The following is a 14,662-nucleotide window of genomic DNA, read 5'->3' as shown; positions in this document are numbered from 1 at the left end:
TGGGTCAGGCCAGGGATGTTACACTCTCTGACACAGTGGGTCAGGCCAGGGATGTTACACTCTCTGACACAGTGGGTCAGGCCAGGGATGTTACACTCTCTGACACAGTGGACCAGGCCAGGGATGTTACACTCTCTGACACAGTGGGTCAGGCCAGGGATGTTACACTCTCTGACACAGTGGGTCAGGCCAGGGATGTTACACTCCCTGACACAGTGGGTCAGGCCAGGGATGTTACACTCTCTGACACAGTGGACCAGGCCAGGGATGTTACACTCTCTGACACAGTGGACCAGGTCAGGGGTGTTACACTCTCTGACACAGTGGGTCAGGCCAGGGATGTTACACTCTCTGACACAGTGGGTCAGGCCAGGGATGTTACACTCTCTGACACAGTGGACCAGGCCAGGGGTGTTACACTCTCTGACACAGTGGGCCAGGCCAGGGATGTTACACTCTCTGACACAGTGGGTCAGGCCAGGGATGTTACACTCTCTGACACAGTGGACCAGGCCAGGGATGTTACACTCTCTGACACAGTGGGTCAGGCCAGGGATGTTACACTCTCTGACACAGTGGGTCAGGCCAGGGATGTTACACTCTCTGACACAGTGGGTCAGGCCAGGGATGTTACACTCTCTGACACAGTGGACCAGGCCAGGGATGTTACACTCTCTGACACAGTGGACCAGGTCAGGGGTGTTACACTCTCTGACACAGTGGGTCAGGCCAGGGATGTTACACTCTCTGACACAGTGGGTCAGGCCAGGGATGTTACACTCTCTGACACAGTGGACCAGGCCAGGGGTGTTACACTCTCTGACACAGTGGGCCAGGCCAGGGATGTTACACTCTCTGACACAGTGGGTCAGGCCAGGGATGTTACACTCTCTGACACAGTGGACCAGGCTAGGGATGTTACACTCTCTGACACAGTGGGCCAGGCCAGGGATGTTACACTCTCTGACACAGTGGGCCAGGCCAGGGATGTTACACTCTCTGACACAGTGGACCAGGCCAGTGATGTTACACTCTCTGACACAGTGGACCAGGCCAGTGATGTTACACTCTCTGACACAGTGGACCAGGCCAGGGGTGTTACACACTCTGACACAGTGGGCCAGGGGTGTTACACTCTCTGACACAGTGGGCCAGGCCAGGGATGTTACACTCTCTGACACAGTGGGCCAGGCCAGGGATGTTACACTCTCTGACACAGTGGGTCAGGCCAGGGATGTTACACTCTCTGACACAGTGGGCCAGGCCAGGGATGTTACACTCTCTGACACAGTGGTTCAGGCCAGGACAAGGAAGCTCATTAAAGATGCAATTGCCATCGCCACGCTCCCCTCCCTGTCTCTGATTGGTTGGTTGATTGCTCCAGCCTCTGCATAGTCCCTGGGTACCACTGGTGTGCTTACTGTGTTCTCTATGGAAAACTATCAGTGAGTTCTATTAATCAGTCAACTAACTGGCAGAGATGGATTTCCATTGGATTTCAAAGACTGGTACTGGCTGTATTTCTGCTATCTACTGTTCATATCTCACTGTGGTAGTTGGAGAATACAACAGCTCTTAAGAGTGTGTGTGTTCCCACCAGATGCCATCTGAGCTGTCCAGTTGATGAATGCAGACACTAGCCGTAGACTACACCCCCTTACCTTATCCAGTGGGTATCTCAGGGGTGGTGGAAGTGAAGTTCAATGCTTGAGAAGCAGGAACAAACTTCATGAGTAACAGACAACCACCAACAGACAAGACAGCCAAAACTGCTTTTTATTCTTCCCTCTCAACTTTCATGGGACCAGTCAAATGTTTGTTTCCGTCAAAAAAGTGAAGATTAGAAATAGATGAACCCGTATTGTCGTAGTCAGGGGTTAGATCGGAGGGAGTTGGGTTTTACATCCATAGAACTAGATTGAGTTCTATTTCATGAATATTTGTTCTATTGTTCCACCACCATAGGGTTAGGAAGGAAATGTGTTGTGGGGGTGATTTCTGTTAACATTGACATGACAAAGGCCAGAAACCTTTAAGGGATACATCCACCACTCACAATTCCCCAATTCAACCTCTTGTTATAGTTTTTACGAGTTTTCTCGGCATGGTACCTATCCGATAAGGAACAGAGAGGCATTGGTAATCCTAACTCATCTTCTCTGGCTACACAGAGAGATGGTACCTATCCGATAAGGAACAAAGAGGCATTGGTAATCCTCACTCATCTTCTCTGGCTACACAGAGAGATGGGGCTGACAGGCTGTGTTTTGATTCTTTGGCCCTGGAGCCCAAAGGAAGGCTTCATCAGGGGTCCCATGTCATCGAGACCACTGCAGTTCCTGTGTGGAGGCAGTCTGAGCTTCTGAAGTTTCCAACACAGACCTCTTAAGATGGAGGAAAGGGCCTGCGATGGTTATGGGGTTCCATCCATCATAGCCAATCATCCCCATTGGAAGCATAGCAGCAGGAAGTGTAATATACCATTACAGATCCCCAGGCCGTAGTCAAGTTTAGGGGGGCCAAACGGCCAATACCGGGGCTTGGTGTGACGAGTTCCTTTCTGTTTCAATGGATCCCTTTGTTGCTCATCAGGTACAGTCACATGGCAACCCTGCATAAGGAGAGGAAGATATGGAGTGGAAGGGAGGGGTTCTGGGGTTCATGAATTTACGAGTATTAATATGCACCTCCTTGAAGTGTCCTCAGGTGCAAAGGTATTTTAGGAGAGAACTCCGTTCTTAAGTTGTTTAACACTGAGTGAACATGCACCATTGGACCTTATTGAATGTGTTTTGGTGTTGGAGCACATATAAAATAAACTCACAAGGCTTCTTTCAGTCACAAGGCTTCTTTCAGTCACAAGGCTTCTTTCAGAGGAGGAGTGTAAATGTGCATTGCAGCACCACCCATGCAAGTATGTGAGAAATGCTGTGGTTAACGACTCCAGGGGTCTTGTAAAGGTGGGCTGGAGGTGGTCTGGTCGGTAGGTGGACATGGGCCTTTATCAGCTGCTCTGAGAGAAGAAAGTCAGGTCTGTGCTCCGGCATAAGGAAACAGTGTTCCGTCAACGAACGCCTCTCTGAGCAACTTCGTAAAGAACACAGGTAGGCAAACACAAGTAATCCTGCACACATGTACTGACGTACTCATGTGCCATTTTATCTCAATGGCATGCATCATACACACACACACACACACACACACATACACACACACACACACACACACACACACACACACACACACACACACACACACACACACACACACACACACACACACACACACACACACACACACACACACACAATCACACACACACACACAATCACACACATACATGGTTTTGTATTGCTATCCTTGTGGGGACAAAATAATTGATTCCTATCCAACATCCTATTTTCCCTAACCCCTAACCCTAAATCTAACCCTAACCTAACCATAATCTAACAATAACCTGACCTTAACTCCAAAGCTCTAACCCTAAAACTATACCTAACTCCTAACCCTAAAGCTAACCGTAGCCTCTATCCCTAATTCTAACCCTAACACTATACCTAACTCCTAACCCTAAAGCTAACCGTAACCTCTATCCCTAATTCTAACCCTAACACTATACCTAACTCCTAACCCTAAAGCTAACCGTAACCTCTATCCCTAATTCTAACCCTAACCCTAATTGTAACCCTAAACCTTAAGCCTAAAATAGCATTTTTCCTCATGGGGCCTGGCAAAATGTCCCCACTTGTCCAAATGTTCCTTGTTTTACTATCCTTGTGAGGACTTCTGGTACCTACAAGGATAGTTAAACAAAAATGCACACACACACACCAACCTGATTGGCACATCATGGTATACTGATTGACCCATCATGAACAATGATCATTACTTAAAGTTTGCATGGTGTTACTATAAAACATGCCCAACCTTCCGGCATGTTCCTCCTATAAATACAAGTGCAGTCCAAAATCAACTCCCTGAAAGTAGCACTTCATACAATTATTTGCTTTTCCTTTTTCCCCTGATCTCATGAAACCTCTGTGTCCCCTAACCCTGAAGTCTCCAACCAGAGGTCTCTGCTGTCCAACATGAAACAGTATAGACTTAGGCATAGCCATGTCTGAGCCCCACAACACAAACGCCACAGAGACTTAGGGAACATTACAACTCATTAGTTCTCACTGTTTATGGTTTTTGTTCTGTATCACATGATTCAAGTATTATTTAAGTTGGATCATTTGGCGAAAACATTGAGTCTGCTTCGAGTCTCACGTTTCCATATACAACAGTGGAAGTGAGTTTTGTGTCCAATAAGGCCAAGCGTATTCTGGCAAATAATAAAGATCCTTCAACATCCTTAATTAGCTCTTTATCAATTTCATCATGTATTCACACATCTCCTGGGAGACTCGGCCAAACAGAGTGGGTTGGCAGCCCTATAGTCCATGACCAAGTGACCAGGAGCAGTATGTATCAAGTGTCTCAGAAATGGAGTGCTGATCTAGGATCAGGTCCCACCTGCCCATGTAAACTTTTCATTATGAAAATTACATCAAATCTTTTCACATCCAATATTTTTCAGAGCTGATCTGATTGGTCAAGATACCAATTATTGGAAAAAATATCAGAATTGGGCTGCCTGTGTAAACACAGCCTATGAGTAGGAGTGCTGATTAAGGATGGGCTGCCTGTGTAAACGCAGCCTTATACGCTTCTTAAATACGGCCCCAGAACTCCAGTCTGTCATAGTTCTGTCTGAGTCCTGGACCTGAGTCTTACAACAACACTACTAACAGCTAATGAGCTGAGTGAACAGTCCTGCTACAGTAAATGGGAACTATTGAGAGGCAGCTAACACCAGGAGCCCTCATTCTACCCTGGAACCTAGCGACACAGTGTTCACCATTCAACTGGAATCAAAATAAATACACAGGGCTTTCAACAAAAGAAGCACTGAAGGTTTTCTAACAGAGCTTTTCTTTGGGAGTCAGCTTCCCACTCCAGCACACTTCACAGTGTTTAACCCCTAACAGATTAGATCTGCTTTGATTTCCCCTTGGACTACCTGGTCTGATGGCTAATGCAATACCCTCCAATAGAGGGTATAATAACTTGTGGTCAATGGAAAATAAGGCCCAATTGTAAAAAAAAACATGCAAGTGATCAACTGTACTGAGTGTATCTTCTCGACACCAGTTACACTGTAGATGAAAACATTCACTGTCAAAAGAAGGGGGGAAATCATCAAAACATCAATATACTACAACGCTAGTGACAGTGGTTCTACATCCAGCTTTGCAGCAGACATAGCTCAGAGGCCTTGGCTCCAGTCATAATAAGCCCATTCATTTCATTGCGAGTGTAAAACACCCTCTTCTCCCCTCTGAAGCTGCAGTAGAAGCCCTAGCTGTAAGAGACTGTCTCAGTGCACAAGTGTGGAAGGGAAATGGGACACACTCAGCCAATAACAGGGGTTGTAACAGCTGTAATAGCCCCCTTTGACCTCCTCCTTTTGCCTCCGGGCCTCCGGTCACCAACTACTTCTCTGATAGAGTTCAGTGTGTCAAATCGGAGGGTCTGCTGTCCGGACCTCTGGCAGTCTCTATGGGGGTGCCACAGGGTTCAATTCTTGGACCGACTCTCTTCTCTATATACATCAATAATGTCGCTCTTGCTGCTGGTGAGTCTCTGATCCACCTCTACGCAGACAACACCATTCTGTATACTTCTGGCCCTTCTTTGGACACTGTGTTAACAACCATCCAGGCAAGCATCAATGCCATACAACACTCCTTCTGTGGCCTCCAATTGCTCTTAAATACAAGTAAAACTAAATGCATGCTCTTCAACCGATTGCTGCCTGCACCTTCCCGCCTGTCCAACATCACTACTCTGGACGGCTCTGACTTAGAATACGTGGACAACTACAAATACCTAGGTGTCTGGTTAGACTGTAAACTCTCCTTCCAGACCCACATCAAACATCTCCAATCCAAAGTTAAATCTAGAATTGGCTTCCTATTTCGCAACAAAGCATTCTTCAATCATGCTGCCAAACATTCCCTTGTAAAACTGACCATACTACCAATCCTCGACTTTCGGCGATGTCATTTACAAAATAGCCTCCAATAGCCTACTCAACAAATTGGATGCAGTCTATCACAGTGCCATCCGTTTTGTCACCAAAGCCCCATATACTACCCACCATTGCGACCTGTACGCTCTCGTTGGCTAGCCCTCGCGTCATACTCGTCGCCAAACCCACTGGCTCCATGTCATCTACAAGACCCTGCTAGGTAAAGTCCCCCCTTATCTCAGCTCGCTGGTCACCATAGCATCACCCACCTGTAGCACGCGCACCAGCAGGTATATCTCTCTGGTCACCCCTAAAACCAATTCTTTCTTTGGCCGCCTCTCCTTCCAGTTCTCTGCTGCCAATGACTGGAACAAACTACAAAAATCTCTGAAACTGGAAACACTTATCTCCCTCACTAGCTTTAAGCACCAGCTGTCAGAGCAGCTCACAGATTACTGCACCTGTACATAGCCCACCTATAATTTAGCCCTATCAACTACCTCTTTCCCTACTGTATTTATTTTATTTTATTTATTTATTTTGCTCCTTTGCACCCCATTATTTTTATTTATACTTTGCACATTCTTCCACTGCAAATCTACCATTCCAGTGTTTTACTTGCTATATTGTATTTACTTTGCCACCACGGCCTTTTTTTTTGCCTTTACCTCCCTTATCTCACCTCATTTGCTCACATCTGTATATAGACTTGTTTCTACTGTATTATTGACTGTATGTTTGTTTTATTCCATGTGTAACTCTGTGTCGTTGTATGTGTCAAACTGCTTTGCTTTATCTTGGCCAGGTCGCAATTGTAAATGAGAACTTGTCCTCAACTAGCCTACCTGGCTAAATAAAGGTGAATTTTTTTTTTTTACCAATGTGACTGACTGGGTTTTAGCCTGTGTCTCCTGTACGCCACATGAGGCCAGTTTACTAATCACACCAGTGTGGGTCACCAGCCCTGAACTGGGATTGGACTGGTCTAATGTACTACATACACATCATGGATGGACCACTGGAGACCCAGGGAAGGAACATCTGCCCTATTCAAATGATATTAGTGGTAGAAGACTACATATACTCAACGACAGCAGATAGATCTACTTGTTCATAAACCGTGCAGTATTGACAACAAGCGACTGTACCAACTGTGGTTTGAATCACTGTCAATATGTTCTGTCTACCACTAAAACGTATAGCTTCTCCCAAAAAGGTGTCACTTAACAAAGCCAAAGTCCACACGAGGCGTGCCTGCTGAGCCTTAATTCAACTGAAAGGTGTGACTGTTGTGGTTTAAACCATTAACATAATTCCATAATATTTCAGTTGAGTTCGTTTCCTCTCCAACCTTGCTTTCCAGACAGTAAAGCAAACAGCACAGGAGAGAGGGGCAGTAGGTATGAGAGAGAAATTAGAGAGAAAGTGAGAGCGAGTAAGGGGGAAAGAGAGAGACAGAGAGAGAGAGAGAGAGAGAGAGAGGGGAGGGGGGAGAATGACAAACTGGTCTGATTTACTGTACTCACTGTACCAGAGGGGCTTGTGAGGGAGCTTTGTGTGTTCTTCTCTCCTGCTCAGCAAGGCTGCCTGGTGGCTCTGAAGAACGTGGTGTTTTGCAGTGAAAAGAGTTTCTGAATGAGGGGAAATGTCCACTGGTCCCAAAGGGTTTCATCTGAAGCTGCCTTGTCAATCAACCCTGTGTCAACTCTGTTACAACAAACTCCTCTATCTGTCTATCTGATCAGTGACTGACTCTATGGCTGATAGTAACAGATAGGAGACCTGTTCTGTCAGGGCCTGGGGTAAATATCATCTTTAGGATTTTCTTCCACTACTATAGTATCGGGTATACAGTTAGACAAAGGGTTCCATAGGGTTCTTCGGCTGTCCCCATAAAAGCACCATTTGATTCCAGGTAGAGCCCTTTTTAGTTCCAAGTTCCTTGGAAAAAGCTTCTACATGGAACCAAAACGGGTTCCTCAAAGGGTTATCCTATGGGGACAGCCGAAGAACCCCATTAGGTTCTAGATAGCACCTTTTGTTCTAAGAGTGCAGGACATTGACCTGATTTGCCTCTATGCAATGTGTTTCTCTCAACAGTTCCTAAAACAGGGTTACATGTGGAACACATGATGTAAAAACAGTGTGTTACGTGGCTATGCCTCTCCACTCTGGACTAATTATGTTATTAAAACATAGTTAATCCCAGTGCAGTATATGTCCGTAATTGAAAGGAAAGTAATGGCGGTTACTGTGACTTCATCTACAGTCTAGAGGGTCTCGTTGTAGCCTTTTAAGTTCATGGTCATCACAAACCTTTGGGATGACCTCACGGTTTATATTATACCCATTGACAACAGGCAGGGTTTTCAGTTATAAAACAGTTTGTGAGGACTTATTTGTATTCACGAAGGTGTTGTTTCCAGGTGTAGCACTGCTTTTAAGAGATGAGCATATTATTTCTCCGTCTGAGTCAGCTGGTTCTAACCATCACCTGTCCTCAACTGTGTATTTCCACCTCACTTTTCCTAAAGTGCCGGTTTGCCCACAACTCTGACTAATATTCCAATTACAACATGATATAAATGTACATATGACTAGTCCATTTACAGCACATGGAAAATGTGAATAATGCAACTGTAGCTAAGGTCAGTTAGTCGTACCTAGCTTAAGCTCGAGCACTGACGGCCCAGTTCCTGAGACCTGAAGTAATTGAGCCCCCAGCCGGAACAATAACAGCTGATGGGCAACATTTTTATAGTGGAAAAGCATTTTGCAAAGTGCAAAAATGACCATAGGCCTAAACCACATTCACATCTGGCAGCATGATTTCATTGAGAAACGTTACTTCAACAATGTGCCATATAATTAGACGTTTATTTATGTATTGCTCAGTTTACTAAACTCCAGTTAAATAATCGCCTCCTTACAACATTATAGCATACATTGTTGAAGAAAACGTTCAAATGTAATAAGAGTGTGAGATTATATTGAGGTTTACGGTACTGTTTGGACAGAAAGGTTGCCTGGTTTGTTCTAAGGGTAAAACACAAACATTGCACAGAAGTGAGTGATTGAAGTCAGAGCATTTCGCACAAACTGTTAAGAAGAGTAAAATGTCACCGTAGAGGGTGTATTTAAGAAATAAGGCCCAAGGGGGTGTGGTATATGACCAATATACCATGGCTAAGGGCTGTTCTTAAGTACAATGCAACGTGGAGTGCCTGGATACAGGCCTTTGCTATGGTATATTGGCCATATATCACAAACCCCAGAGATACCTTATTGCTATTATAAACTGGTTACCAATGTAATTAGAGCAATAAAAATAAATGTTTTGGCATACCCGTGGTATACGGTCGGATATACCACGGCTGTCAGCCAATCAGCATTCAGGGATCGAACCACCCGGTTTATCATTTCAAAATATGCCTACTTTCAGTATGACCGGTTACGGTTAGAGCTAGTCCCTTGGCGTTTTGCTTTTGTAAAGGATGTCACGCTGCATGCTTAGCAAGTAGTACCTCCCCTAATCGGCTCATAGCGAGACTCGAACTCAGACTTGCAAACACACGTAACCGCCCTCCTGAAGCATTCCGACTATAAAAGGTCTTCTTCAATGGCACAAGCAGCAACACTGAGTTTCACACATCCCCATCTGCTACACTGTTCATTAGTGAATTACATACGGTACTCACACAGGAAAATACCTGTAGTAGTAAGGGGTCACATTAAGCATTTGAGTCACAGTGAACTGTGTTGGAAAAACATAATCAGAGCAGATGACACAGAAACCTAAATCTCATGGAATTATTGTAAATGCAGGTATTGTCTTTTCCTGTTATTCCTTTTATTTGTGCATTCAGCTCTTCCTTTTATGTTCTGATGTGAACATCGTATTGGAGAAAATCTAAGTCTGTCCCTTGGATTGGTGACACAGTGCGGACATACAGGCCCGCTCTGGGATACCAGAACCGCCCCTTACGAAGTTGTCTCCGGCACTTCAGTTACACTGTTCAGCTTAAACACATGTGAGACAGATCGGCCAAACACACCGCTCCCCAAACCTTAAGTCACATTCAACATTCCCCCCATTCCTGCATCCCTTGACTCCCTTCACCTCCTCTTCTGTGATGCTTTCTTACAGAAAGGGAAGCAGGAGGAAAGAGCAGGTAAGCGGGTGGGGCAGGAAACGCTGTTCCCTTACACGGCCTCAGTCATACATGAACATGACACACCCTGTGGGTTGTTGGGAGGGCTGGCAATGTAGAGGCTGCTTCCTTTGGAGTCAGAAACCTAATTGGACAGGGTCCTCTGTGTTAGACTTGCCAGCAAATATGAAGGTTAAGAGACTTAATGAGAGCAAAAGACAGTAACAGAATAACCGTGGATGGATGAAGCTGCCACATAATAAAATTGATAAATTTTGCACACAAGAAATAAGAATGTAAATCTACTCCTTTCACAGGCCATTTTCTCCAATACAATACAATGGTCAATAAGTCAAGTCCATTATTGAATGCAATCTATTATCAGCATAACAATTAAGACCAGACAGAATGCTTCCTATCTCTCTGATTTGGTCCTGCCGTACATACAGTGCCTTGCGAAAGTATTTGGCCCCCTTGAACTTTGCGACCTTTTGCCACATTTCAGGCTTCAAACATAAAGATATAAAACTGTATTTTTTTGTGAAGAATCAACAACAAGTGGGACACAATCATGAAGTGGAACGACATTTATTGGATATTTCAAACTTTTTTAACAAATCAAAAACTGAAAAATTGGGCGTGCAAAATTATTCAGCCCCTTTACTTTCAGTGCAGCAAACTCTCTCCAGAAGTTCAGTGGGGATCTCTGAATGATCCAATGTTGACCTAAATGGCTAATGATGATAAATACAATCCACCTGTGTGTAATCAAGTCTCCGTATAAATGCACCTGCACTGTGATAGTCTCAGAGGTCCGTTAAAAGCGCAGAGAGCATCATGAAGAACATGGAACACACCAGGCAGGTCCGAGATACTGTTGTGAAGAAGTTTAAAGCCGGATTTGGATACAAAAAGATTTCCCAAGCTTTAAACATCCCAAGGAGCACTGTGCAAGCGATAATATTGAAATGGAAGGAGTATCAGACCACTGCAAATCTACCAAGACCTGGCCGTCCCTCTAAACTTTCAGCTCATACAAGGAGAAGACTGATCAGAGATGCAGCCAAGAGGCCCATGATCACTCTGGATGAACTGCAGAGATCTACAGCTGAGGTGGGAGACTCTGTCCATAGGACAACAATCAGTCGTATATTGCACAAATCTGGCCTTTATGGAAGAGTGGCAAGAAGAAAGCCATTTCTTAAAGATATCCATAAAAAGTGTTGTTTAAAGTTTGCCACAAGCCACCTGGGAGACACACCAAACATGTGGAAGAAGGTGCTCTGGTCAGATGAAACCAAAATGGAACTTTTTGGCAACAATGCAAAACGTTGTGTTTGGCGTAAAAGCAACACAGCTGAACACACCATCCCCACTGTCAAACATGGTGGTGTCAGCATCATGGTTTGGGCCTGCTTTTCTTCAGCAGGGACAGGGAAGATGGTTAAAATTGATGGGAAGATGGATGGAGCCAAATACAGGACCATTCTGGAAGAAAACCTGATGGAGTCTGCAAAAGACCTGAGACTGGGACGGAGATTTGTCTTCCAACAAGACAATGATCCAAAACATAAAGCAAAATCTACAATGGAATGGTTCAAAAATAAACATATCCAGGTGTTAGAATGGCCAAGTCAAAGTCCAGACCTGAATCCAATCGAGAATCTGTGGAAAGAACTGAAAACTGCTGTTCACAAATGCTCTCCATCCAACCTCACTGAGCTCGTGCTGTTTTGCAAGGAGGAATGGGAAAAAATTTCAGTCTCTCGATGTGCAAAACTGATAGAGACATACCCAAGCGACTTACAGCTGTAATCGCAGCAAAAGGTGGCGCTACAAAGTATTAACTTAAGGGGGCTGAATAATTTTGCACGCCCAATTTTTCAGTTTTTGATTTGTTAAAAAAGTTTGAAATATCCAATAAATGTCGTTCCACTTCATGATTGTGTCCCACTTGTTGTTGATTCTTCACAAAAAAATACAGTTTTATATCTTTATGTTTGAAGCCTGAAATGTGGCAAAAGGTCGCAAAGTTCAAGGGGGCCGAATACTTTCGCAAGGCACTGTACCTACATGTACGCTACGGTCACAAGACGCAGGCCTCCTAATTGTCCCTAGAATTTCTAAGCAAACAGCTGGAGGCAGGGCTTTCTCCTATAGAGCTCCATTTTTATGGAACGGTCTGCCTACCCATGTCAGAGACGCAAACTCGGTCTCAACCTTTAAGTCTTTACTGAAGACTCATCTCTTCAGTGGGTCATATGATTGAGTGTAGTCTGGCCCAGGAGTGGGAAGGTGAACGGAAAGGCTCTGGAGCAACGAACCGCCCTTGCTGTCTCTGCCTGGCCGGTTCCCCTCTTTCCACTGGGATTCTCTGCCTCTAACCCTATTACAGGGGCTGAGTCACTGGCTTACTGGGGCTCTCTCATGCCGTCCCTGGAAGGGGTGCGTCACCTGAGTGGGTTGATTCACTGATGTGGTCATCCTGTCTGGGTTGGCGCCCCCCCCCCCTTGGGTTGTGCCGTGGCGGAGATCTTTGTGGGCTATACTCAGCCTTGTCTCAGGATGGTAAGTTGGTGGTTGAAGATATCCCTCTAGTGGTGTGGGGGCTGTGCTTTGGCAAAGTGGGCGGGGTTATATCCTTCCTGTTTGGCCCTGTCCGGGGGTGTCCTCGGATGGGGCCACAGTGTCTCCTGACCCCTCCTGTCTCAGCCTCCAGTATTTATGCTGCAGTAGTTTATGTGTCGGGGGGCTGGGGTCAGTTTGTTATATCTGGAGTACTTCTCCTGTCCTATTCGGTGTCCTGCGTGAATCTAAGTGTGCGTTCTCTAATTCTCTCCTTCTCTCTTTCTTTCTCTCTCTCGGAGGACCTGAGCCCTAGGACCATGCCCCAGGACTACCTGACATGATGACTCCTTGCTGTCCCCAGTCCACCTGGCCGTGCTGCTGCTCCAGTTTCAACTGTTCTGCCTTATTATTATTCGACCATGCTGGTCATTTATGAACATTTGAACATCTTGGCCATGTTCTGTTATAATCTCCACCCGGCACAGCCAGAAGAGGACTGGCCACCCCACATATGCTCTCTCTAATTCTCTCTTTCTTTCTCTCTCTCGGAGGACCTGAGCCCTAGGATCATGCCCCAGGACTACCTGACATGATGACTCCTTGCTGTCCCCAGTCCACCTGACCGTGCTGCTGCTCCAGTTTCAACTGTTCTGCCTTATTATTATTCGACCATGCTGGTCATTTATGAACATTTGAACATCTTGGCCATGTTCTGTTATAATCTCCACCCGGCACATCCAGAAGAGGACTGGCCACCCCACATAGCCTGGTTCCTCTCTAGGTTTCTTCCTAGGTTTTGGCCTTTCTAGGGAGTTTTTCCTAGCCACCGTGCTTCTACACCTGCATTGCTTGCTGTTTGGGGTTTTAGGCTGGGTTTCTGTACAGCACTTTGAGATATCAGCTGATGTACGAAGGGCTATATAAATACATTTTGATTTGATTTGATTCGGTGGATAAATCTTCACTTAAACAAAATTCCATAACGTGTCATTTTTTGTAATTGCATGTGTTGCTATTTCCTGCCCCAGTGAGCATTCAGTGGTGCCACAGGAGGGAGTCTGGACCTGAAAGGGACTCTGTTTGACCCCCGTTTAGGGTTTTTCTACTCTTTTATCAGCACGTTGGGATCCATTTTGATACCCCTGTGAAACAAGATATGAGTAATGAGAAACAGCGAGAAAAAGGGAAGTGGGTGATTTAGTCACATTAGGCCGGAGTTTGACCTTTCACCTCACTTATGCTGAGAGGAATGACATAATAGAGAGAAGGGGACACAAGATACATGTTTCTGCTATACATAAGAGGCAACAGAGCTATAACTGTAGCACTATGTACAGTACACCACATACATAATCCATCATTGACTTCTGTAGCTGCCAAAATGAATTGGGTTCCCAGAAACATCATCCAACCATTCCAAGCAGTGCCCTTTTCCATGCACCCAAGAGATGACATAGTTTTTTTCTCCATTTTACAAACCCAGATGGATTACTGAGAACAAATATGAATAGGCCTACTATGGTGACAATTCCTCATCATAAGGAGTCAGTTGACCAAAATATAATCAGTGGGTTGGTGCCCTCTAAACTAGGTTAATTCAGGTGGTTGCCTCTGAAGTTGATACCTTCAAGTTTTTGAAATGCTATGGCCAAAACAAATGGTATGGAAATATGACTAGGCCTATATGAATAAATCACAGAAATGTAACTTATGTCATTTGACCTATCTGGATCATTTGACTTGTGTCTTGCCGTTACCTAATTTCACTGGGAACAAGAGTTTGGTGTCATGAAGGAGCGAATTTGAATATGTTTTCTACATCCTCCCCTTCACTCACTACATCACCCCCCCCCCCCCCCCCCCCTTC

The sequence above is a fragment of the Oncorhynchus mykiss genome, chromosome 6 (genome assembly GCF_057628025.1).
Source record: "Oncorhynchus mykiss isolate SJ-2025 chromosome 6, ASM5762802v1, whole genome shotgun sequence".
NCBI classification, from domain to species: domain Eukaryota; kingdom Metazoa; phylum Chordata; class Actinopteri; order Salmoniformes; family Salmonidae; genus Oncorhynchus; species Oncorhynchus mykiss.
Note: the sequence above shows the minus strand (reverse complement) of the source record.